Source organism: Etheostoma spectabile, unplaced genomic scaffold, assembly GCF_008692095.1.
Source record: "Etheostoma spectabile isolate EspeVRDwgs_2016 unplaced genomic scaffold, UIUC_Espe_1.0 scaffold00018573, whole genome shotgun sequence".
Lineage (NCBI taxonomy): Eukaryota > Metazoa > Chordata > Actinopteri > Perciformes > Percidae > Etheostoma > Etheostoma spectabile.
Window position 1 is genome coordinate 16,067 of NW_022604331.1, and position 25,390 is coordinate 41,456.

Here is a 25,390-nt window from a genome sequence, read left to right on the forward strand (position 1 = left end):
GGGGGAAGACTCTGGACAGACCTGGTAAGCCCAAACGTGTAGTGCGGGTAAACTGGGAACGTCTGGAAGAGGCCCCTGTCCGACGGGCTTTCAACTCGCACCTCCGGCGGAGCTTTTCGTGCATCCCTGTGGAGGCTGGGGGCATTGAACCTGAGTGGACAATGTTCAAAGTTTCCATTGCTAAAGCTGCGGCAGCGAGCTGTGGTCTTAGGGTCTTGGGTGCCTCAAGGGGCGGTAACCCACGAACACCCTGGTGGACACCGGTGGTCAGGGAAGCCGTCCGACTGAAGAAGGAGTCTTTCCGGGATATGTTATCCCGGAGGACTCCGGAGGCAGTTGCAGGGTACCGACGGGCCCGAAGGGCTGCAGCCTCTGCCGTGACAGAGGCAAAGCAGCGGGTGTGGGAGAAGTTCGGAGAAGACATGGAGAAGGACTTTCGGTCGGCACCAAGGTGCTTCTGGAAAACCGTTTCGCCACCTCAGGAGGGGGAGCAGGGACTCATCCAAGCTGTACAGTAGGATGGGACTTTGTTGACCTCAAATGGGAGGTATAGAGCGGTGGAAGGAGCACTTTGAGGAACTCCTAAATCCAGCTGACACGCCCTCTGTGGTGGAGGCAGAGCTGGAGGATGATGGGGGATTGTCGTCAATTTCCCTGGCGGAAGTCGCTGTGGTAGTCAAACAACTCCACAGCGGCAAAGCCCCAGGGATTGATGAGATCCGTCCAGAAATGCTGAAAGCTCTGGGTGTGGAGGGGCTGTCTTGGTTGACACGCCTCTTCAACATTGCGTGGAAGTCTGGGACGGTGCCTAAGGAGTGGCAGACCGGGGTGGTGGTTCCCCTCTTCAAAAAGGGGACCAGAGGGTGTGTGCCAACTACAGGGGTATCACACTTCTCAGCCTCCCTGGTAAAGTCTACTCCAAGGTGCTGGAAAGGAGGGTTCGGCCGATAGTCGAACCTCGGATTGAAGAGGAACAATGCGGATTCCGTCCTGGCCGTGGAACAACGGATCAGATCTTTACTCTCGCAAGGATCCTGGAGGGCCTGGGAGTATGCCCAACCAGTCTACATGTGTTTTGTGGATCTGGAGAAGGCGTATGACCGGGTCCCCGGGAGAAATTGTGGGAGGTGCTGCGGAATATATGGGGTGAGGGGGTCCCTTCTTAGGGCCATCCAATCTCTGTATGACCAAAGCGAGAGCTGTGTCCGGGTTCACGGCAGTAAGTCAGACTCGTTCCAGGTGAGGGTTGGCCTCCGCCAGGGCTGCGCTTTGTCACCAATCCTGTTTGTAATATATATGACAGGATATCGAGGCGTAGTCGGGGCGGGGAGGGGTTGCAGTTCGGTGGGCTCGGGATCCCATCGCTGCTTTTTGCAGATGATGTGGTCCTGATGGCATCATCGGCCTGTGACCTTCAGCACTCACTGGATCGGTTTGCAGCCGAGTGTGAAGCGGCTGGGATGAGGATCAGCACCTCTAAATCTGAGGCCATGGTTCTCAGCAGGAAACCGATGGAGTGCTCTCTCCGGGTAGGGATGGAGTCCTTACCTCAAGTGAAGAGTTTAAGTACCTTGGGGTCTTGTTCGCGAGTGAGGGGACCATGGAGCGTGAGATTGGTCGGAGAATCGGAGCAGCTGGTGCGGTATTACATTCTGTTTATCGCACCGTTGTGACGAAAAGAGAGCTGAGCCAGAAGGCAAAGCTCTCGATCTACCGGGCAATTTTCGTTCCTACCCTCACCTATGGTCATGAAGGCTGGGTCATGACCGAAAGAACGAGATCAAGGGTACAAGCGGCCGAAATGGGTTTCCTCAGGAGGGTGGCTGGCGTCTCCCTTAGAGATAGGGTGAGAAGCTCAGTCATCCGAGAGGAGCTCGGAGTAGAGCCGCTGCTCCTTCGCGTTGAAAGGAGCCAGTTGAGGTGGTTCGGGCATCTGGTAAGGATGCCTCCTGGGCGCCTCCCTAGGGAGGTATTCCAGGCACGTCCAACTGGGAGGAGACCTCGGGGAAGACCCAGGACTAGGTGGAGAGATTATATCTCCAACCTGGCCTGGGAACGCCTCGGGATCCCCTAGTCGGAGCTAGTTGATGTGGCTCGGGAAAGGGAAGTTTGGGGTCCCCTATTGGAGCTGCTGCCCCCGCGACCCGATACCGGATAAGCGGATGAAGATGGATGGATGGATGGATAGTAGGCTATTGCCATATTTTTAAATTTTTGTGTGTGAGCGTGGCCTACCAATAGCTCAAGGCTGTCCTACAGTGACTTTAGCTAAGATTTTTGTTGGGCTTCCTGTTTGGCCAAGCCTATTGCACTTAAAAAACAACGTGAAAAAAAAGATGCTGTACTTAAATACAAAGAACTGCTAAGTTCTTTATTCCCAGTATCATGTCTCAGACATCAACTCCAGATGAAAACGCTAGTTGTCAGAAGTGGGATTCAAACCCACGCCTCTAGTGGAGACTGCGACCTGGGCGCAGCGCCTTGGACCGCTCGGCCATCCTGACTGATCCAGCAAATGTTCAGTAGGACCTGGCTCAAAAATTATAATATAGTAAATTAAACATGTCATGATAAAATAGGTTCTCAATCATCCATGTCATAGTTAACAAGGGAAGGTTTCTCAACTGTCAGTCCAAATATATGGAGACATGGAAGAAAGTCACCAGGGTGGCAATTTGCTTGACAATGGCAATACATTGCGCGGGATGTGAAGACAATTTGCAATACAGGCCAAATCCTATGGTGGGAATCAAGATCCGCTAATGTTTCTGTCCACAATGTCCACCTGAATCCAGAAATGTCCCAGCCAAATGGGGAAAAAGACTGACAATCGGGTCAACATTGTGCAATTATCTTTAAAATGTTCAACTGAGTCCACAAATATACCTGCCAGATGGGAAATAAACATAACTTTTTTCATCGTCTAAACGTGTCAAATACTTCTGTACAATGCCCACATTGAGTCCAGATGTGTCCGTTTTGGTTCCTGATCCATGCTACTACCCCATAAGTTCACAACTAGGCCAAAGGCAACTGGACATGGTAAAAGGTCCTCCGCAGAAGTTTTGTCTCTCATCCAAGAGACTTCTTTAGTGATTTTTTTGTACACAGAAAGTGTTGGACACAGTGCCCACTCCCCTACCCATATCTGACAATTGAAAGCTGTGGGGAAAGGGGGGTTCCAAAAGCTAAAAGACGTAGAGCAGAAAATCAGAAGTCTCTTGGATGAGAGACAAAACTTCTGCGGAGGACCATTTACCAAGTCCAGTTGCCTTTGGCCTAGTTGTGAACTTTTGAGGTAACAATATGGATCAGGGGGGGGTTGAAGGTGTAGTCGTCTCCTTCCTCTCTGATGATGAGGGGTTCTCCTGCATGGATGCTGCTGATGAGAGAAACCAGCAGGAAGGAGAGCTCTGGGACTGCTGCCATTCTGCTCCGAGGTCCAGGACTACTGACACTGCTGTCAGTCACGTAGCTCAGATACACTCTACACCCCCCGCCCCCCCATCAGCTGATCTGTATCTTCTATTACCAACCATGAGGTCATCAGAGGAAGCGTTGCAGTGTCAGCTCTCTACCCGGAATCAATGTCTTTACACCAGACTACAACCACAGAGGCTCTACATCCACGCGCTATTCTGAGGGGGTGTGTGTCTGTCTGTGTGTGTGTGTGTGTGTGTGTCGGTCTGTGTTTTTGTGTGTTTGTCTGTGTGTGTGTCTGTTTTTGTGTGTTTGTGTCTGTGTGTGTCTGTCTGTCTGTGTGCATATGTGAATCTGTGTCTGTGTGTCATCATAATTCTCGCTGCCTTAGGGCAACAACCTAAGGCGGGATGTCCAAGCTCCATAGAGATCACGCAGCTGTTGCCATGGTGCTGATATGATTGTAGAAGCTGATTACACTATACTTAGCCTTTATTATTAGACTCATGGTTCATAAAACAAAAACTAAATAAAAAGACAGATACACAAGAACAGGAACCAATTAAAGATGGCCGCTCTACCGGTAATCCCATCAGGGGATTGGTATTGCAAAGCACCGGACCTCGGGCCAGTCTCTGCGTCGAGGTATGAACCTTGAAATAAATGTGTGCCCGTTCTACCCACTGACCACCCCGGCCACAGACCAATACATTTCTACATCAGATTCCTCAGTGAAGCAGAGCATGGAATAACTCCTGCTGGACAGAACTACACCTGCACTACTCCACCTGGGTTTCCTGAGTAGAAGACGCCAGCCGTCACTAGAAGAGACCCGCAGCTTATTGGAGCTCTTCTTTTGGAACTTAAACCACAAGGCAGCAAGGTAAAAAGCAGAATATGGTTTAAACAGGCTTTTCTCGACAGTGTCAGAACACCAGGAGGACTTCCTGGCGTCCATGTTACACACACACACACACACACACCTGTACACACTCACAATCACACCCACATACATTCTTACGTACACACACAGAAACATATATACACACTCTCACAAAGACACACAGACGCTTACACACACACACACACAATTGAGGTCATAACGTAAGTGATTTGGAATTGAATGTGCAGCATTCCCAGTGTATTTATGTTATGGAATTAAAAGCTATTCTAAGGATGATTTTGAGCATTATTCACTATTATTCTGAACACAACTGTACGTAGAAACTCATTTCTGATAAAGAAATTTAAGTCAAATTTGACCCAAAGACAAAAAGGAAAAACAAGTTTTAAACTGATGGACTCAAGCCTACTAGTGGGTACTTGCCATGCTGACTGTTTTAGTTAATCTCAACAGCAACAGTGTTGATCCCAAAGTGATCAACTTTTTGATCAATTGTTTTAGTTTGGAGGAATGCTTAAAGTAATGGCAAAGGGAAACCATTGTGCTTCCTGGCAGATGAAATCATTCATAGCTTAGAATTTATCAGAAGTATGGTAAAATCAGTTCAGTTTAATATCAGCACAGATATAAGTAGGACCATGCAGAAACATGTCAAAGGCACGTCAGGTTGACAAGGTAACAGGCGTCATGTTGGCGGCCTGGTCGCCCAGCGTCAGGTTGGCGGCCTGGTCGCCCAGCGTCAGGTTGGCGGCCTGGTCGCCCAGCGTCTGGTTGGCGGCCTGGTCGCCCAGCGTCTGGTTGGCGGCCTGGTCGCCCAGCGTCTGGTTGGCGGCCTGGTCGCCCTGCGTCTGGTTGGCGGCCTGGTCGCCCAGCGTCTGGTTGGCGGCCTGGTCGCCCAGCGACCAAATGTTTGTCACGATTTGGCTTCCCCAAATCGTGACAAACACAAGGAACGTAACTGACCGTATGCTTGTTAATGTTATTGGAACAAAACGTTTGCAAGGGAAAAGCCAAAACTTACATACTCAAAAATGTTATCACTCTTTGTCATTTTTCTCTGGCATTGTTGATTATTAGAATATTGTAACCAGCATTAAGTGAGTTGGTTTAGGTCTGTGTGAATATGGGCTGAGACTGAATTTACCTGGACTGAATTTGTGAACATCTTCTTTTGCATATTCACTGTAAAGAGCCATTACTCCTCCAACTGCCAACTATTGTTCTAGAGACAATAGGATATACAGTTTTAGATTGCAAGGCAACTGTCCAAGACCAAAGACTACACGGAAATACCTCAAGTGTTCAAAACAGTTTTTAATTTTTTGAAAAGTCATGTTTTTGATTACAAATTCCAGCACAGTTGTTCATTTACCATTCAAAAACAAAAGTGCAAACATGAAACACATACTACACAATAGTGTGAGAAGATAGGATCATTCTCAATCCTTTTGTAAAACCTTTGTCTTTCTTGGAGTATATCCACTATAATACATTCTTAAAAAATTTCATATCTTTTGCTATGGTTGGGCCTCGTATCCAAACTACTCTGGCAGATGATACTAGTGTTGATGTAGCCTTGGGAAATAATTAGCAGCTGGTAGATAGATCTCCCCATCGGGAATCAAAACCCCAGTCTTCCGTGGGAGAGGCGGAGGCGACCATCCAAAGTTTCAGTAGTAATGTGGTTTTTGTGTTGGAACAAGTTGCACTGTTTGAAAATAAGCTTTTGAGATGCAAGAACGTCTTCACTTGGGGCAGCAATTGGCTTCCAACGCGATGGGAGAAATCCTGAGCTTTGAGATTTGGAGGGGCTGACTTGGATTCCGAATGCTTGACACTGGACTTCAATCTGCCCCAGTGGGCGCTGTAGATCACTGTTTGATCAAGCCAACAGAACCCCATAATCTGGAAAGAGCAGAAAAGGAATTATAAGGTTGACACTCTCCCAACTCCTGCGGCACCTTGTGACGTTTTGTTCACGTCCAGGAGTTGTGCTCTTTCAATCGCTTGAAATTATTCCCATTTAGGATCAGGAGTTCTCCTTCCATGCTGAACACAGCTTGAGCCAAGGCCCACTTTCCCGAGTAGTCCCACGCGTTCGCCGGGACTTCCTCGAGGCCTTGCATTGGTTAGCTGGTAGAAAAATCTCCCCGTCGGGGAATCGAACCCCGATCTTCCGCGTGACAGGCGGAGATACTGTCCATTATACTAACGGGGAATGCCCAGGCTTAATATTTGGCACATCAAGAAATAGGTGGCGCTATTCCAACATTCAGACCACAGTCAATGCATGTAGAAATATTTAGGTTTACTACATATTTGCTATCATTCAAATCCATGACAAAGCATCTGTGACTGAATCTAGTTTAAAATCTCTATTTTGTAGCTTTTTGAACATTTGCAGTAAAATAAAAATGGTACATTTTCCCACAAATATGCAAAATAAATGCTTTTCGTCAGTTTCCGTAGTGTAGTGGTTATCACGTTCGCCTAACACGCGAAAGGTCCCCTGTTCGAAACAGGGCGGAAACACATTTCTTTGTTTGTATTGACTTCGCACAATCAAACTCTGCGAAGTTAAACTCTCCATGACGTTCACGGAAAAATCTCCCTGACGTGAAATCGTGGCCAGGCCTACCGAAGTTTCCCCAGTGCAGTAGTCATCACATTCAGAGATTCAGGAATATCCTGTCGAAAATTGATGCAGAAAAACTAGTCCACGCATTTGTTACTTCTAAGCTGGATTACTCCAGTTCTTTATTATCAGGTTGCTTAAAAGAGTCCATAAAGATTCTTCAGCTGATCCAGAATGCTGCAGCACGTGTTCTGATAGGAACTAGGAAAAGAGATCACATCTCTCCTGGTTTGGCTTCTCTGCATTGGCTTCCTGTAAAATCCAGAATAGAATTTAAAATCCTTCTTCTCACCTACAAAGCTCTTCATGTTCAAGCACCATCTTATCTCAAAGAGCTCATTGTACCTTTTTACCCCACCAGAGCACTGCGCTCCCAGAATGCAGGGTTCCTTGTGGTTCCTAAAGTCTCCAAAAGTAGAATGGGAGCCAGAGTGTTCAGCTATCAAGCTCCTCACCAGGTTCCCGTTTGGGTTCAGGAGGCAGACACCATCTCCACATTTAAGAGTAGGCTTGAGACTTTCCTCTTTGATGAAGCTTATAGGTAGTTCTGGTTCAGTTTTTCCTTGCCTCTTTCGCCTAGTGCTTGCTCTTGGTGGGAACTTTCCGGTTTCTGTAAATAACATCACAGAAGATGGTCTGGACCTGCTCTTTTATGAAAAGCGCAATGAGATAAGTGTTGTTGTGATTTGGCGCTATATAAATAAAATTGAATTGAATTAAATTACCTGAACCTCAACTTCCTAGCCTCATAGTTGATGTTTTACATTCTTGGATCCGTCTTAGGTTCCTGCTGTCTGCCTACGTTCCTGGATCCTGAAGTAGGTGATCATATCGTCACTGAAAACATATCTTTGATAGCAGGATCATTCTCAATTCTTTTGTAAAACCTTTGTTTTTCTTGGAGTATATCCACTATAATACATTCTTAAAAAATGTCATATCTTTTGCTATGGTTGGGCCTCGTATCCAAACTACTCTGGCAGATGATACTAGTGTCGATTTAGCCTTGGGAAATAATTAGCAGCTGGTAGACAGATCTCCCCATCGGGAAATAAAACCCCAGTCTTCCGTGTGAGAGGCGGAGGCGACCATCCAAAGTTTCAGTAGTATTGTGGTTTTTGTGTTGGAACAAGTTGCACTGTTTGAAATAAGCTTTTGAGATACAAGTACGTCTTCACTTGGGACAGCAATTGACTCCCAACCAGATGGGAGAAATCCTGAGCTTTGAGATTTGGAGGGGCTGACTTTGATTACGAATGCTTGACACTGGACTTCAATCTGCCCCAGTGGGTGCTGTAGATCACTGTTTGATGAAGCCCACAGAACAACATAATCTGGAAAGAGCAGAAGAGGAATTATAAGGTGCCCAGACTTGACACTCCCACCTTCTGCTGCGCCTTGTGAGGTGCTGTTCATGTCCAGTAGATATGCTTTTTCCATCGCTTGACGATATTCCCATTTAGGGTCAGGAGTTCTCCTCCCATGCTGAACACAGCCTGAGCCAAGGCACGCTTTCCCCCTCATGATTCACCCCAGTGGAAGCTGTAGATCAATGCCTGATAAAGCCAAATGAACCACATAGTCTGCAAAGAGCATAAATGGAATTCCAAGGTGGCTAGACTTGACACTCTCCCAACTCCTGCGGCACCTTGTGACGTTTTGTTCACGTCCAGGAGTTGTGCTCTTTCAATCGCTTGAAAACATTCCCATTTAGGATCAGGAGTTCTCCTTCCATGCTGAACACAGCTTGAGCCAAGGCCCACTTTCCCGAGTAGTCCCACGCGTTTGCCGGGACTTCCTCGAGGCCTTGCATTGGTCAGCTGGTAGAAAAATCTCCCCGTCGGGGAATCGAACCCCGATCTTCCACGTGACAGGCGGAGATACTGTCCATTATACTAACGAGGAATGCCCAAGCTTAATATTTGGCACATCAAGAAATAGGTGGCGCTATTCCAACATTCAGACCACAGTCAATGCATGTAGAAATATTTAGGTTTACTACATATTTGCTATCATTCAAATCCATGACAAAGCATCTGTGACTGAATCTAGTTTAAAATCTCTATTTTGTAGCTTTTTGAACATTTGCAGTAAAATAAAAATGGTGCATTTTCCCACAAATATGCAAAATAAATGAATTTCGTCAGTTTCCGTAGTGTAGTGGTTATCACGTTCGCCTAACACGCGAAAGGTCCCCTGTTCGAAACAGGGCGGAAACACATTTCTTTGTTTGTATTGACTTCGCACAATCAAACTCTGCGAAGTTAAACTCTCCATGACATTCACGGAAAAATCTCCCTGACGTGAAATCGTGGCCAGGCCTGCCGAAGTTTCCCCAGTGCAGTAGTCATCACATTCAGAGATTCAGGAGTATCCTGTCGAAAATTGATGCAGAAAAACTAGTCCACGCATTTGTTACTTCTAAGCTGGATTACTCCAGTTCTTTATTATCAGGTTGCTTAAAAGAGTCCATAAAGATTCTTCAGCTGATCCAGAATGCTGCAGCACGTGTTCTGATAGGAACCAGAAAAAGAGATCACATCTCTCCTGGTTTGGCTTCTCTGCATTGGCTTCCTGTAAAATCCAGAATAGAATTTAAAATCCTTCTTCTCACCTACAAAGCTCTTCATGTTCAAGCACCATCTTATCTTAAAGAGCTCATTGTACCTTATTACCCCACCAGAGCACTGCTCTCCCAGAATGCAGGGTTCCTTGTGGTTCCTAAAGTCTCCAAAAGTAGAATGGGAGCCAGAGTGTTCAGCTATCAAGCTCCTCACCAGGTTCCCGTTTGGGTTCAGGAGGCAGACACCATCTCCACATTTAAGAGTAGGCTTGAGACTTTCCTCTTTGATGAAGCTTATAGGTAGTTCTGGCTCAGTTTTTCCTTGCCTCTTTCGCCTAGTGCTTGCTCTTGGTGGGAATTTTCCGGTTTCTGTAAATAACATCACAGAAGATGGTCTGGACCTGCTCTTTTATGAAAAGCGCAATGAGATAAGTGTTGTTGTGATTTGGCGCTATATAAATAAAATTGAATGAATTAAATTACCTGAACCTCAACTTCCTAGCCTCATAGTTGATGTTTTACATTCTTGGATCCGTCTTAGGTTCCTGCTGTCTGCCTACGTTCCTGGATCCTGAAGTAGGTGATCATATCGTCACTGAAAACATATCTTTGATAGCAGGATCATTCTCAATCCTTTTGTAAAACCTTTGTCTTTCTTGGAGTATATCCACTATAATACATTCTTAAAAAATGTCATATCTTTTGCTATGGTTGGGCCTCGTATCCAAACTACTCTGACAGATGATACTAGTGTCGATTTAGCCTTGGGAAATAATTAGCAGCTGGTAGACAGATCTCCCCATCGGGAAATAAAACCCCAGTCTTCCGTGTGAGAGGCGGAGGCGACCATCCAAAGTTTCAGTAGTATTGTGGTTTTTGTGTTGGAACAAGTTGCACTGTTTGAAATAAGCTTTTGAGATACAAGAACGTCTTCACTTGGGACAGCAATTGACTCCCAACCCGATGGGAGAAATCCTGAGCTTTGAGATTTGGAGGGGCTGACTTTGATTACGAATGCTTGACACTGGACTTCAATCTGCCCCAGTGGGTGCTGTAGATCACTGTTTGATGAAGCCCACAGAACAACATAATCTGGAAAGAGCAGAAGAGGAATTATAAGGTGCCCAGACTTGACACTCTCCACCTTCTGCTGCGCCTTGTGAGGTGCTGTTCATGTCCAGTAGATATGCTTTTTCCATCGCTTGACGATATTCCCATTTAGGGTCAGGAGTTCTCCTCCCATGCTGAACACAGCCTGAGCCAAGGCACGCTTTCCCCCTCATGATTCACCCCAGTGGAAGCTGTAGATCAATGCCTGATAAAGCCAAATGAACCACATAGTCTGCAAAGAGCATAAATGGAATTCCAAGGTGGCTAGACTTGACACTCTCCCAACTCCTGCGGCACCTTGTGACGTTTTGTTCACGTCCAGGAGTTGTGCTCTTTCAATCGCTTGAAAACATTCCCATTTAGGATCAGGAGTTCTCTTCCATGCTGAAGACAGCTTGAGCCAAGGCCCACTTTCCCGAGTAGTCCCACGCGTTCGCCGGGACTTCCTCGAGGCCTTGCATTGGGTTAGCTGGTAGAAAAATCTCCCCGTCGGGGAATCGAACCCCGATCTTCCGCGTGACAGGCGGAGATACTGTCCAGTATACTAACGAGGAATGCCCAAGCTTAATATTTGGCACATCAAGAAATAGGTGGCGCTATTCCAACATTCAGACCACAGTCAATGCATTTAGAAATATTTAGGTTTACTACATATTTGCCATCATTCAAATCCATGACAAAGCATCTGTGACTGAATCTAGTTTAAAATCTCTATTTTGTAGCTTTTTGAACATTTGCAGTAAAATAAAAATGGTGCATTTTCCCACAAATATGCAAAATAAATGCTTTTCGTCAGTTTCCGTAGTGTAGTGGTTATCACGTTCGCCTAACACGCGAAAGGTCCCCTGTTCGAAACAGGGCGGAAACACATTTCTTTGTTTGTATTGACTTTGCACAATCAAACTCTGCGAAGTTAAACTCTCCATGACATTCACGGAAAAATCTCCCTGACGTGAAATCGTGGCCAGGCCTACCGAAGTTTCCCCAGTGCAGTAGTCATCACATTCAGAGATTCAGGAATATCCTGTCGAAAATTGATGCAGAAAAACTAGTCCACGCATTTGTTACTTCTAAGATGGATTACTCCAGTTCTTTATTATCAGGTTGCTTAAAAGAGTCCATAAAGATTCTTCAGCTGATCCAGAATGCTGCAGCACGTGTTCTGATAGGAACCAGGAAAAGAGATCACATCTCTCCTGGTTTGGCTTCTCTGCATTGGCTTCCTGTAAAATCCAGAATAGAATTTAAAATCCTTCTTCTCACCTACAAAGCTCTTCATGTTCAAGCACCATCTTATCTTAATGAAAAAGAAAGTTGATGTGTATATGCATTTATCAAAACAAAAGTTGATGTGTATGTGCATAAATCTAAAAGAAAGTTGATGTGTATATGCATTAATAAAAAATAAATTGAATGTGTATATGCACTTATTAAAAGAAAGTTGATGTTTTTTAAGCATTAATCAAAAAGAAATTTGATGTTTATATGCTTATTAATAAAAAGAAAGTTGATGTGTATATGCAGTAATATCAAAGACTGTTGATGGTATATGGATTAATATCAATAAAAGTTGATGTGTTCATGCTTTAATATCAATAAAAGTTGATGTGTTCATTCTTTAATATCAATAAAAGTTGATGTGTATATGCATAAATCAAAAAAAAAATTTGTGTATATGAATTAATCTAAAAGAAAGTTGGTGTGTGTATGCATAAATCAAAAAGAAATTTGATTTGTTAGGCATTCATTAAAAAGAAAGTTGATGTGTATATGCATTTATTAAAAAGAAGTTGATGTCATAATGAATAGTGATGATGACATAATGAATGGTGATGATATCATAAAAAGAAAGTTGATGTATGTATGCATTCATGTAAAAGAAATATGATGACATAATGAATGGTGATGATAAATCAAATAGAAAGTTGATATGTATATGTAGCCCTAGTATAAATCTAAGGGATTTAAACCAGTTAGTTTCTACCTAAGTCATATGTAGGAAAGAAAAAGTTAGTTATGCAGGTAAACTGAAAGCCATTTAGTTTAAATGAGAATCCCAAAAAGTTGTAACTGAGAGCTTTAAACACTTAAGTTCTACAGTAAGTAAAGTTTTGCAGGATGTTTAAAGTTAGGAGTTAATATACAGTATTCAAAATAGTTTATAACATTAGCAGAGGTGTAAACTGAACAATATTTATACGTACTGCCCTTTAGTTGGAAATGTGTTATACTGATTGGCCAGTTTTGTTGTCAGTCAATGTTGTCTGTGGTGAATGGTTGTGAGTGAGGAAGTGAACGTGTGAGGGAGGGTTTTTTTTTTTTTTTGAGAACGGAACGTTGGAGAGACGTCGGGGGGAGACGGGCCGGAGACGCACGAGAGAGATACACGAGAGAGATACACGAGAGAGACGGTAGAGAGAGAATTGCAAAAAGAGACTGAGAAACATTGAGCGACACGAGAAAAGTAGCTTAGAGGATATGTGAGTGGACTGACGACGGTGTAGCGGAGTACATTACTGCACTTCTCTTGTCCGACTGCAGTGCTAGCTAGTGTGCTTGCTAACCGTGGGAGCTAACGGCAGGGAGTTCCTGTTTCCGAGGACGTTTGACTGCAACCTGAGAGGACGGCGGTGTGTATCCTGCGGAGGAGGACGTTGCTGGATTGAGAGTTTTTCCGTGTTCGTGGTGGGACAGTGTTTCCGGGACTAACGACTAACTGTAAGTTGGATTTTTGTGATGTGTGTGTGTGTGGTACCACAGTGTGTTAATGTTTCTAGTATTTTTTTGAAGTTAAACGGGGTAAAGAAAGTATAAATGTCGGTAATATAATTTGAAAACTGAGTTAACCTATTTGTGTTTAAATATTTTTTCTGTTTATTCATTCAAACTGTTTAATAATATTTGTCCCTTTTAAGTTATTGTCCAGTAAATTATATATTTGTTTGTTCAAAGAGTTGTCTGGAGTCCGTTCTTCTAATATGGAACTATATATATATATATATATATATACATGGTAAAATTAGGGTAATATATCATTAACCCAATATAGGTAAACCTTCGGGGTAGCTACCTTAAAGAACCGAACCCTAACACCCCATTATTCCTGTCTGAAGTAAGTTTATTGCAGCTTGGGCATTGTAGGGAGTGTGGGGTGCTACATATATGCATTAATATAAAAGAAAGTTGATGTGTATATGCAATAATCAAAAAGAAAGTTGATGTGTCTATTAGGGGTGATCCGAGTATCCGGTACAGATAAAGCACTTTTGCCGAGTACAAGTACTATCCGAGTAATATGAGTCAATATCCGTGCTCGGATTGAATAAAACTCAACTGGCCGCGCAGCGTTCTGTGATAATCACAGCGCCCCCCCCCCCCCCCCTACAAACCCGCTCGGATCAATCACACACACACAGAACATGGAGAAATGCGCTCTCTCTCTCTCTCTCTCTCTCGCTCTCTCCTGCTCCGTCAGTCAATCAGGTCTGCGGATCTGTTCCGTTAACGTTTAGGGTTTCTTCAGCTTCAGGTTTGTTTTTAACTTCGGTTTGTAGTCCTTACATAGTAACCAGTAGATTTCTGGTGAACGTGGGGTTTGTAGTCCTTACATAGTAACCAGTAGATTTCTGGTGAACGTGGGGTTTGTAGTCCTTACATAGTAACCAGTAGATTTCTGTTGAACGTGGGGTTTGTAGTCCTTACATAGTAACCAGTAGATTTCTGGTGAACGTGGGTTTCAGACACGCTGCTTGGTTTAAAGGAAACTCCCGTTGTGTCTCTGCCATCAGAGATTTTTAACAGATTTTTTTTTAACTGCCAGCTGCAGTTCATTATGTCATCAACTTTCTTTTTGATTTATCATCACCATTCATTATGTCATCATCACTATTCATTATGTCATCATCACTATTCACATCAACTTTCTTTGATATTAATGCATTTACACATCAACTTTCTTTTTAATAAATGCATATACAAATCAAATTTCTTTTTGATTAATGCATATACACATCAACTTTCTTTTAGATTAATGCATATACTCATTAACTTAATTTTTGATTTATCATCACTATTCATTATGTCATCATCACTTTTCATTATGTCATCATCACAATTCATTATGACATCAACTTTCTTTTTAATAAATGCATATACACATCAACTTTCTTTTTATTTATGCATATACACATCAACTTTCTTTTTATTATATCATCACCATTCATTATGTCATCATCACAATTCATTATGACATCAACTTTCTTTTATATTACTGCATATACACATCAACTTTCTTTTAGATTAATGCATATACACATCAACTTTCTTTTTAATAACTGCATATATACATTTTAATTGAAAGACAAGAACTCATTAATAGAATTTGAAATAAGTTCGCAAAATTCTTTGTCTGCCAATAGAAGAGAGTTAAATCTCCAAAGAGGTGGGCTACGTTTATAAGTAGAAAGTTGAATATCTAATAATAAAGGTGAATGGTCAGATATTACAATACCTAAATAGTCAGAGGAAATTACACCTGCATTAAGCGTACTGTCAATTAAAAAGTAATCATTCCTAGAATGTGAATGATGCACCTGGGAAAATCTCCATGGATCAACAAGTTTCATGTCTATAATCAGAGAATATTATAGACATAGCAGATTGAGTCAGATTTCGAGGATTAGAACGATCCAAGATTGGGTCAAAAATACAAATAAGATCCCCACCGAAGATCAGCAGGTGTGTATTCAAGAAGGGAATGTTACTCAGCAATCTGTTAGCGAATTCAACATCATCGAAGTTTGGGGCATTTACATTTACAAACAAAACCCTCTTTTGTGAAAAAGTACCAGCAACCATGAGGTATCTGCCATTCCTATCAGCAATAACATCAGTGGATGAGAACTGAACTTTTCTGCTAACTAAAATGGCGACTCCTCTAGCTTTTGAATTAAAATTTGAGTGGAAAACTTGAGCCACCCAAGGGCAACGTAACCTACGGTGATCTTTGACGCGAAGGTGAGTCTCCTGCAAGAATACTATATCAGAGTTTAACGTTTCAAGTGCGCAAAAACCTTAGATCTCTTAACAGATTCCCCATACCTCTGATATTCCAACTGATAAATCTGAGAGGTGTGCCTGACCCAGCCATGCTGGGATCTATAATGCCATTAACCATTTAAATAAAAAATAACATAAAAAAATGAAAATGGTCATAGAGAGCCGGGGTGGAACACCCACAACCCAACATACCCCAAACACAAATACACCCAAGTCCCCATATAACCATAGAACAAAGGAGACAGCAGTGTTTCCCACAATAACCAAAGTTGTCCACAATAGCGTCGAACAACCCGGAGACCATGCAGAATAGACAAAGGTAAGAGAGAAAAAAAACCTCCCGCCGATCTCAACACTGTTTAACAGTATGCACATGAATATAGTAAAGCACGTAAAAATGCAAAATGACAAATAATAGTAGGCCCTCAGTCCTGTACTATCAGATGGAGAAAGCATAAAATGAGGTAGTGCTGATCATATCTGAAGTACAAAATACAACAGATATATTATGTTAATCACATACAGTAAGATTGAAGAAAAAAAAAAAATACCTGCTTTAAACAAACAGTGACACTAACCTAGTTAGTGTAGCAAGCCAGAAAACCTGAAAATGTACTGAAAAAAAAATACTGAACATGTAGATAAATAAGGCTGGTGAGTCCACAAACTAAGGAATAATAGAACAAAAATCTGAAAAGCTCAACTAGAGCTCGCCCAGAAATCAACGTTTTGACATAGTCGCTGGCTTCATCCGCAGAAACAAAGTCCTTCTCAGCACCGTTGTATGTGATGCGAAGTCGCGCTGGATGAATCCGACCATATCGAGCACCGACAAATTGTCGGCGCAGAATGTCAACACAGTCACTGTAACGATGAAATCTGCACACAATGGCTCGTGGACCATCACCAGGCTTGGGTTTGGGTTGGAGGGTCCGGTGGGACCTGTCCAAAAGAGGCTCTTTTTCCAGACCCAACGCTTCCTTCAGTAAGGCAGCTACACATAACTGCACATATACATACAATTTCTTTTTGATTAATGCATATACACATTCATTATGTCATCATCACTATTCATTATGTCATCATCACCATTCATTATGTCATCATCACTATTCATTATGTCATCGTCACTATTCATTATGTCATCATCACTATTCATTATGACATCAACTTCCTTTTATATTAATGCATATACACATCAAATTTCTTTTTTATTATTGCATACACACATCAACTTTCGTTTTAATAAATGCATATACATATCAAATTTCTTTTTTATTAAAGCATATACACATCAACTTTCTTTTAGATTAATGCATATACTCATTAACTTAATTTTTTATTAATGCATAAACATATCAACTTTCTTTAAGATTAACGCATATACGCATCAAGTTTTTTTTAGATTTCGGCATATACACATCAACTTTCATTGATATTAATCCATATACCATCAACATTCTTTGATATTAATGCATATAAACATCAACTTTCTTTTTAATAAATGCATATACACATTCATTATGTCATCATCATTATTCATTATGACATCAACTTCCTTTTTCATTAATGCATAGATTAACTTTCTTTTTGATTAATGCATATACACATCAAGTTTCTTTTTATTATATCATCACCATTCATTATGTCATCATCACTATTCATTATGACATCAACTTTCTTTGATATTAATGCATATACACATCAACATTGTTTGATATTAATGCATGTACAAATCAACTTTCTGTTCATTGTATCATCACCATTAATTATGATATCATCACTATTCATCCCTTCTCTCCAAAGCCAGGAGCATATCTGGCCATGTTCATCGCTTAAGCAAAGCCAGCAACAGATTACATGAGCTCCAAACACAGTAGAACCTCCCCCAGCACACGCTCATAACAGATGAAAAAACAAGGTGGAACAATACTTTCTACATGCTCCAGCGGCTGGCGGAGCAGCGCAGGGCTTGGCATTCTAACATGGGTAAAGATTCTACAATCATCTATCCAAATGAGTGGGGGTTAGCATCAGACATGCTCACTGTTCTTAGTCCTTTTGAGGAGGTCACACGGGCGCCCTCAAAACCCAGCGCCTCCATCTCTGAGGTCATCCCCCTCCTGGATGGCCCTGCACCATCATCAGGTCACTGCATGCTGGTGAGGAATCTGAGGATGAATCAGATCAGTTCCTGGCTGGTGATGATGATCAGGATGCCACAGTGGGGCTGGGCCAAGATGTTGCGGCTGAGTCCAGGGAAAGGTTAGGCACAGCAGCAGGGAAACTGGCAGCCAATCTGAGCAAAGAACTAGAATGGCATTTTGAACCAATTTTTGCAAACTCCACATTTCTGCTTGCAGCTCTCCTCGACCCCAGATATAAGGCCAGCTGTTTTCTGAGTGGGTTTTTAGCACAGCTGGAAATGTGTTGAGTCTACAGCGTGCAAACTTAGACCCTAGCCATGTGGAACAACTGGTCTTCATTATGTCATCATCACTATTCATTATGACATCAACTTTTTTTTATAGATTATTGCATATACACATCAACTTTCTTTTTATTATATCATCACCATTCATTATGTCATCATCACAATTCATTATGACATCAACTTTCTTTTAGATTAATGCATGTACACATCAACTTTCTTTTTGATTAATGCGAAATAACAATTCAAAATGAAATCAAATTCACAATAAAGATAAAGTAACATGCGTAACAGATGAATGAGTTTCTCCGGTCACCATGGTATCCGAAAACATTTTCCAACACATCAACTTTCTTTTTCATTAATGCATACACACATCATCTTTCTTTTTGATTTATGCATAAAAACATCAACTTTCCTTTTAATAAATGCATATATACATCAAATTTCTTTTTCATTAATGCATAAACACATTCATTATGTCATCATCACTATTCATTATGTCATCACTATTCATTATGACATCAACTTTTTTATAGATTAATGCATATACACATCAACATTCATTGATATTAATGCATATGCAAATCAACTTTCTATTTAGTGTATCATCCCTATTAATTATGATATCATCACTATTCATTATGTTACCACAATTCATTATGACATCAACTTTCTTTTGATCAATGCATATACACATCAACTGTCTTTGATATTAATGCATATACACATCAACATTCATTGATGGACAACCTTGTCTTTGGGAACATTGCAGCAATTAGCCTAACATCCATTTCTCGGACTCTAGCTAAACACAGAGTCCGAATGAAACAACTATAGAAAGTTCCTTTTGAAAGGAACAGTGAACGCATCAAAGAACTCCGTCACCAATACGTCCAGGTAAGGTTATCCAATACAGTCATTACTGCAAACTACTCTATAAACCTGGAGTACATGAGGACATACAGTAGATATACAGTACAGCAAAGCAGTTACATACACTGTGTCTAATTTCTTTCAGAGTCATGGAGTTGGAGGCCAATCAAGTCCCACATGAAATTATCTATGTTGACGAGGCTGGCTTCAACTTGGCGAAAAGGCGTCGCCGTGGGAGAAACATAATTGGAAAAATCAAAATTGGTATTGAAGTTTTTCAACAAAAGAAATAAAATGCATGTGCAAAACACAATCTGTGATCAATGCAATATACCGTCTATTGTAAAGGGCATACCTGACACATCCAAAATAATGAAGTTTTTGTAATTTCAGCTGATGATAGAGTTTTTTTTGTCATTGTGTTATGATTGACTAAATGTTCCTGTTGGAGGAGAACATGTGTTAGTGTTTGGAATAATTATTTGATTTTGAAACACGTTTGCATTGTTTTGTCAGACATAGCGTGTTGTGTTAGTGTATTATTGTATTTTGAAAATTAGTTTTGGAGTTTAGTTTGCTGCACTGTAACTTTTATTCTTATGTTTATGTGTCTTTTTTTTTTAAACTATCTATTCATGTGTTTTATACGCTTATAATTTTTAACTGTTTGTAATTGTGATTTATCTGTTTAACTGATTTTGTGTAAAGCACTTTGAATTGCCCTGTTGCTGAAATGTGCTCTACAGATAAAGCTGCCTTGCCTTGCCTTGCCTACAATGTGGGATTTTGAGCATGAAATTAAATGTTTTGCCAATTGTGTGTTTTGGGTGTGTTGGTGTGTTAAGAGTTTAGGAAACTTGTTAAATGTATTGAAAAATCTGTCATAGACCACAACCCCTCTACATACCGTTAAGTGAGATTAATAATCCTGTCAATAGACAAAGGAAAACATTGATATGAGTTTCACAACGTGTATTGAAACAAAACAACGTACTCCTTCATACAAACATATTCAACCCGACCATAAACACTCCCACACATTTAAACCTCCCCCCCCCCCCAAAAGACTTGACTTCTTCGAAAGAACTGCAGCTTAACATTTTAGAATTTAAAGCTAACATTCTAGAACTTCAACCTAACATTCTAGAACTGTAACATTTCAGAACGTTTAAGTAAAATGTTTGGACCGCAACTCAAAACTTAAGAAGGGCTTGTCTAGCTCAGTCGGTAGAGCATGAGACTCTTAATCTCAGGGTCGTGGGTTCGAGCCCCACGTTGGGCGGTGAAGTTTTAGAGAGTGGGAATCCCTCAGTTCTGGACAGTATCAGATGGCTGTATTGGGGTGGATCGGCTGTCAATCGCAAGATCAGCAGTTCCATCCCAGTGTAAAAATCCCTGTAATTTACCAGACTAAAATGTGCCTGCATTCTACGATCATGGCCTGTGCTGACCTCCTGTTCCTCAGATCAAACTAAAGTCTGGTGACAATGCATGTTCAAATTCTAAAACTTCAACCTATTGTTCTAGAACTGCAGCTTAAAAGAAAGTTGATGTGTATATGCATTAATCTAAAAGAAGGTTGATGTGTATATGCATTAATCCAAAAGAAAGTTGATGTGTGTGTATGTGTGTATGTGTGTGCGTGCATGCATGTGTGTGCGAACATTGGCAAAATGACAATATAAACTGTGTGTGTGTCTCAGTGTTTCACTCCTCGTCCTTGTTTTCACAAAGGGGATTTGGAGTGATAAAAACAGGTTTAAACTAACTGTCCCTGTTTAAGGCTGTTGGGTGCTAACTCTAGCAGGAGGATAACACGGGGTAGACACCACCGATTGGTTTCATTTCTCTCTCCACTGACAGACCTCCTAATGTACAAACTACAGAGCTACGTGTTGAAATTGACTGGAATTCTCCTTTAAGGAAAAGTCCATCTGCTTTAAAAAGATGTCTTAATGCACCTCTCCATATTTCCTGACATTTGCCGTTACAATCAGATATGTCCCTGTAAAAAATAGAATGTTGGCACATGTAGGGAGCTGCGTTGGGAACCGGAGGGTCGCCAGTTCAAGTCCCCATGCGGACCAAATTACAGAGTGTGGTTGGATGCCACTTCACATCCTGGGAACTGCCAGGTACCCCCCCAACCGCTCAAGGCGCTGGTCCAGCTGGTAGCCCACTCACTCTCACATCTCTCCATTAGTGCTTGAATAGATCCTGAGTGTGTGTGTGTGTGTGTATTTCAGGCCTGTGTGTGATTACTAACAAAATGTACACAGAGTGTAAATTGTAATTTCCCCAATAGGGATCAATAAATATTATATATTAAATTGTATTAATCAAAAAGAAAGATGATGTGTACATGCATTAATCAGTAGACCTCGTGGCGCAACGGTAGCGCGTCTGACTCCAGATCAGAAGGTTGCTTGTTCAAATTATGTTGGGGTCAAATGTTTAGGGGTGGCAGTAGTAGGGAATCAGGTTGGGGACCACTGCATGAATTCCATATGTGGACTGAAGTATGGAGTGTTCTTGTGTGAAGCCGGCAGTCCACTCGCTGTGACATTTCTCTCATGTGGGTATGAATAGGTCCTCAGTGTGAGTGTGTATTTTAGCCCTGTGTGTGATTAATAACAGAGTGTAAATTGTAATTTCCCCACTGAGGATCATTAAATTATATTAATCTAAAAGAAAGTTGATGCGTATATTCATTAAATGGTGTAGATGGAACATCCTAAGCACCTTTGATCCGCATCAAAGGGTCAAAAGCATTTCTTGATGTGCCAACATTCTATTTTTTACAGTGACATATCTGATTGGATGAACTCCCTGTTACCGTGGAAATGTTCAGTGCACCTGCAAACTTACTAGCAGCCCTATTTTATGCTCCTTCAACAAATTCTATGCTTTTCAGAATTTACATAAACAAATAAGTTTCCTTTTTTTTAGATTAATGCATTTACACATCAACTTTCTTTTCAATATCTCATCACCATTCATTACGTCATCATCACTATTCATTATGTTATATATATACATTAACTTTATTTCATTTATGCATGTACACATCAACTTCTGTTTAGATTAATGCAAATACACATCAACTTTCTTTTTAATTGATGCATATACACATCAACTTTCTTTTCATTAAATAATCACCATTCATTGTGTCATCGTCACTATTCATTATGTCATATATACACATCAACTTTATTTTATTTATGCATATACACATCAACTCTTTTTTCATTAATGCATATACACATGAACGTTCTTTTATATTAATGCATAGACACATCAACTTTCTTTTTGATTAACATAATGTGATGTGTAATTTATACTCTTTATTGATCACCAGTGGTCAGAATTAGAACTTACACTCTGTTAGTAATCACACACAGGCTGACACACATTCAGGACTATTCATGCCAACATGGAGGGATGTCAGAGTAAGTGGACCAGACCAGTATCCTGAGCAGTTGGGGGGTACAGTGCCTTACTCAAGAGCACCTGGCAGTGCCCAGGAAATGAAACCTTCTGATCTGGAGTCAGACGCGCTACCATTGCTCGACGAGGTCTACTGATTAATGCATATACAGATCAACTTTCTTTTCATTATATCATAACATTCATTATGTCATTATCACTGTTCATTATGTCATCAACACTATTCATTATGTCATGTACACACATCAAACTTTCTTTTAGATTTCTTCATATACATATAAACTTTCTTTTTCATTAATGCATATACACATCAAATTTATTTTTGAATAATGCATAAACACATCAACTTTCCTTTTGATTAATGCATATACACATTCATTATGTCATCAGCACTATTCATTATGTCATCACCCTGAGTTCCTTTAAGCCATAGAATTATAAAAAAGTTATACTTCATTTATTAATTGTTTAACATTGTTAAGCTGAATCTCAGGAATGATGCCCCATAATAGAACTTCCTTTCCCAGAGTTCAACATCATCAACATCATGTGAAACCAGAACAGGAACTGAGCAAGAACAGCGAGCCATCACTGCAATTTCCCCTTGCGGGATTAATAAAGTATACATTATTATTATTATTATTATTATTATTATTATTATTATTGTTATTGTTATTATTGTTATTATTGTTATTATTGTTGTTTTTGTTATTATTGTTGTTACTGTTATTAATATTACTGTTGTCATTATTGTTGTTGTTGTTACTGTTGTTATTATTATTATTATTATTATTGATGTTATTGTTGCTATTATTATTATTGTTGTTATCATCATTATTGTTATAATTGTTATTATTGTTATGATTATTTGTGTTGTTGTTATTAGTACTATTGTTAGTATTACTGTTATTATGGTACTACTACAGAGTGACACATCTCACTTGTTTTAGCTACAGAGTGAGACGTCTCATCCGGAGACTGAAGACAGAGGACATTCAGAAACCGGATCTCACTCAAAAACCATGGATAGTTATTTTTCCAAGTGTGTATATGTTTGGAAGCACCAGAGACACAAAATGACCCCCCAAATTCCAGAAAAATAGATTTTGTTTTTATAATCTGGGTTCTTTAAACATGTCTCAAACTAATTAATCCCAAAGCACTGCTGTCGTTGATTGAGTGTGTTGATTTGTGTGAGGAACCATCGCCTTCATCAGAGGAATGCACCTATGTTCCTGTCATATGTTCACATGGCAATGAGGTATCGACCTTCAACTAGATGATTATGATGATGATGATAATAAAAATAACAACAGTAATACTAACAATAATAATAATAATAACAACAAAACAAACAATCATAATAATACCAATAATAACAACAGTAATAACAACAATAATAATAGTAATAATAACAACAACAATAATAATAATAACAACAGTAATAACAACAATAATAATAGCAAAAACAACAATAATAACAAAAACAACAATAATAACAACAACATTAATAAAAATAATAATAATAATGTATACTTTATTAATCCCGCAAGGGGAAATTGCAGTGATGGTTCGCTGTTCTTGCTCAGTTCCTGTTCTGGTTTCTTTACCTAACATGATGTTGATGTTAAACAATTAATAAATGAAGTATAACTTTTTTTATACTTCTATGGCTTGAAGGAACTCAGGGTAACTGCCATTCATCTTTCACAATGTCAAATTCCTGTGACTCAATCAATGCGATGTCACTAGGGATTTGTTACCTGACCCATCTGAAGGCAGCGTGTTCCATCATCAATGAAGTCAAGGTATGTTGTCTCTGTTACATCATAAATGATGATGTGTCACATAAACTGTGACATCATCTGTGACATCATAGAATATAGGTTTTTTTTGTCTGTGTACGTGTGTTTGCGTGTGTGTCTCTGTGTGCGTGTGCGTGTGTGTGCGCCTGTGTACGTGCATGTGTGTCTTTGTGTGTGTGTGTGTGTGTGTGCGTGTGTCTGTGTGTGTGTGTGTGTGTGTGTGTGCGTGTGTCTGTTTCTGTGTGTGTGTGTGTGTGTGTGTGTGTGTGTGTGTGTGTGTGTGTGTGCGTGTGCGTGCTGTAAATCAAGTGTCGACCTAAATGTAAAACTCGACCTGTTAACACATCTCCACTGCAAGCAGGAAAGCCGTTTCTGGATCACTGTGCCATTATCAGTGACATCACAGAGCATTGTCATGAGAGTCTATAAGTAGGACCAATCAGGTTGCTCCCATCAGGTTGTTTTTTGACAATGCCACGCAGACGCAGACACGCCGCTCGCCCCGCTCGCAGACGCAGGAGGACTCACAGGTCCTCCCATGTCCACCGACGTAGGAGAGTTGTTCGACGCAGACGCTAGGCAACGCCAATAAACATGTAGCACAGGGCCCGAACAACTGTATTGATCTCATGTTATTTTCCAGATTGGTTCAGCTGCTAAATTTAAATTATCAGTCAGGATTTACTGACTAACTGACCGACTGACTGACTCCTAACTGACCTCAGGCCTCAACACCAACAGCAATTTCATAGAAAACAGACTTGGAGAGGAGGAGAGGAAGTGTTATCTGTCAGCTAACAGGTTTTAAAGAGCTCATTGTACCTTATTATCCTACCAGAGCACTGCGCTCCAAGAATGCAGGGTTCCTTGTGGTTCTTAAAGTCTCCAAAAGAAGAATGGGAGCCAGAGTGTTCAGCTATCAAGCTCCTCACCTGTGGAACCAGGTTCCCGTTTGGGTTCAGGAGGCAGACACCATCTCCACATTTAAGAGTAGGCTTGAGACTTTCCTCTTTGATGAAGCTTATAGGTAGTGCTGGCTCAGTTTTTCCTTGCCTCTTTCGCCTACTGCTTGCTCTTGGTGGGAATTTTTAGGTTTCTACAACTAACATCACAGAAGATGGTCTGGACCTGCTCTTTTATG

The 25,390-nt window shown here is 41.0% G+C and overlaps 1 long non-coding RNA gene and 8 other non-coding genes across 12 annotated transcripts; 6 read left to right on the forward strand and 3 right to left on the reverse strand.

Moving 5' to 3' along the window:
* The first annotated feature begins 3,991 nt into the window (after positions 1-3,991).
* Positions 3,992-24,896, forward strand: LOC116681134 (uncharacterized). 4 transcript variants are annotated; one of them, XR_004329966.1, is made up of 3 exons: positions 3,992-4,003; positions 7,505-7,509; positions 24,732-24,896. It is a non-coding gene; the product is annotated as an uncharacterized LOC116681134 (long non-coding RNA). The 4 variants fall into 4 exon arrangements; XR_004329965.1 differs by lacking the exon at positions 7,505-7,509 and adding an exon at positions 15,362-15,369; XR_004329967.1 differs by lacking the exons at positions 3,992-4,003; positions 7,505-7,509 and adding exons at positions 11,138-11,148; positions 20,475-20,478.
* trnad-guc (transfer RNA aspartic acid (anticodon GUC)) lies at positions 6,471-6,542 on the reverse strand. Its single transcript has one exon. It is a non-coding gene; the product is annotated as a tRNA-Asp (tRNA).
* trnav-aac (transfer RNA valine (anticodon AAC)) lies at positions 6,784-6,856 on the forward strand. The gene has a single exon. It is a non-coding gene; the product is annotated as a tRNA-Val (tRNA).
* trnad-guc (transfer RNA aspartic acid (anticodon GUC)) lies at positions 8,793-8,864 on the reverse strand. Its single transcript has one exon. It is a non-coding gene; the product is annotated as a tRNA-Asp (tRNA).
* Positions 9,106-9,178, forward strand: trnav-aac (transfer RNA valine (anticodon AAC)). The gene has a single exon. It is a non-coding gene; the product is annotated as a tRNA-Val (tRNA).
* On the reverse strand, positions 11,115-11,186 carry trnad-guc (transfer RNA aspartic acid (anticodon GUC)). The gene has a single exon. It is a non-coding gene; the product is annotated as a tRNA-Asp (tRNA).
* On the forward strand, positions 11,428-11,500 carry trnav-aac (transfer RNA valine (anticodon AAC)). Its single transcript has one exon. It is a non-coding gene; the product is annotated as a tRNA-Val (tRNA).
* Positions 20,207-20,279, forward strand: trnak-cuu (transfer RNA lysine (anticodon CUU)). The gene has a single exon. It is a non-coding gene; the product is annotated as a tRNA-Lys (tRNA).
* Positions 21,375-21,446, forward strand: trnaw-cca (transfer RNA tryptophan (anticodon CCA)). The gene has a single exon. It is a non-coding gene; the product is annotated as a tRNA-Trp (tRNA).
* Positions 24,897-25,390: the final 494 nt, after the last annotated feature.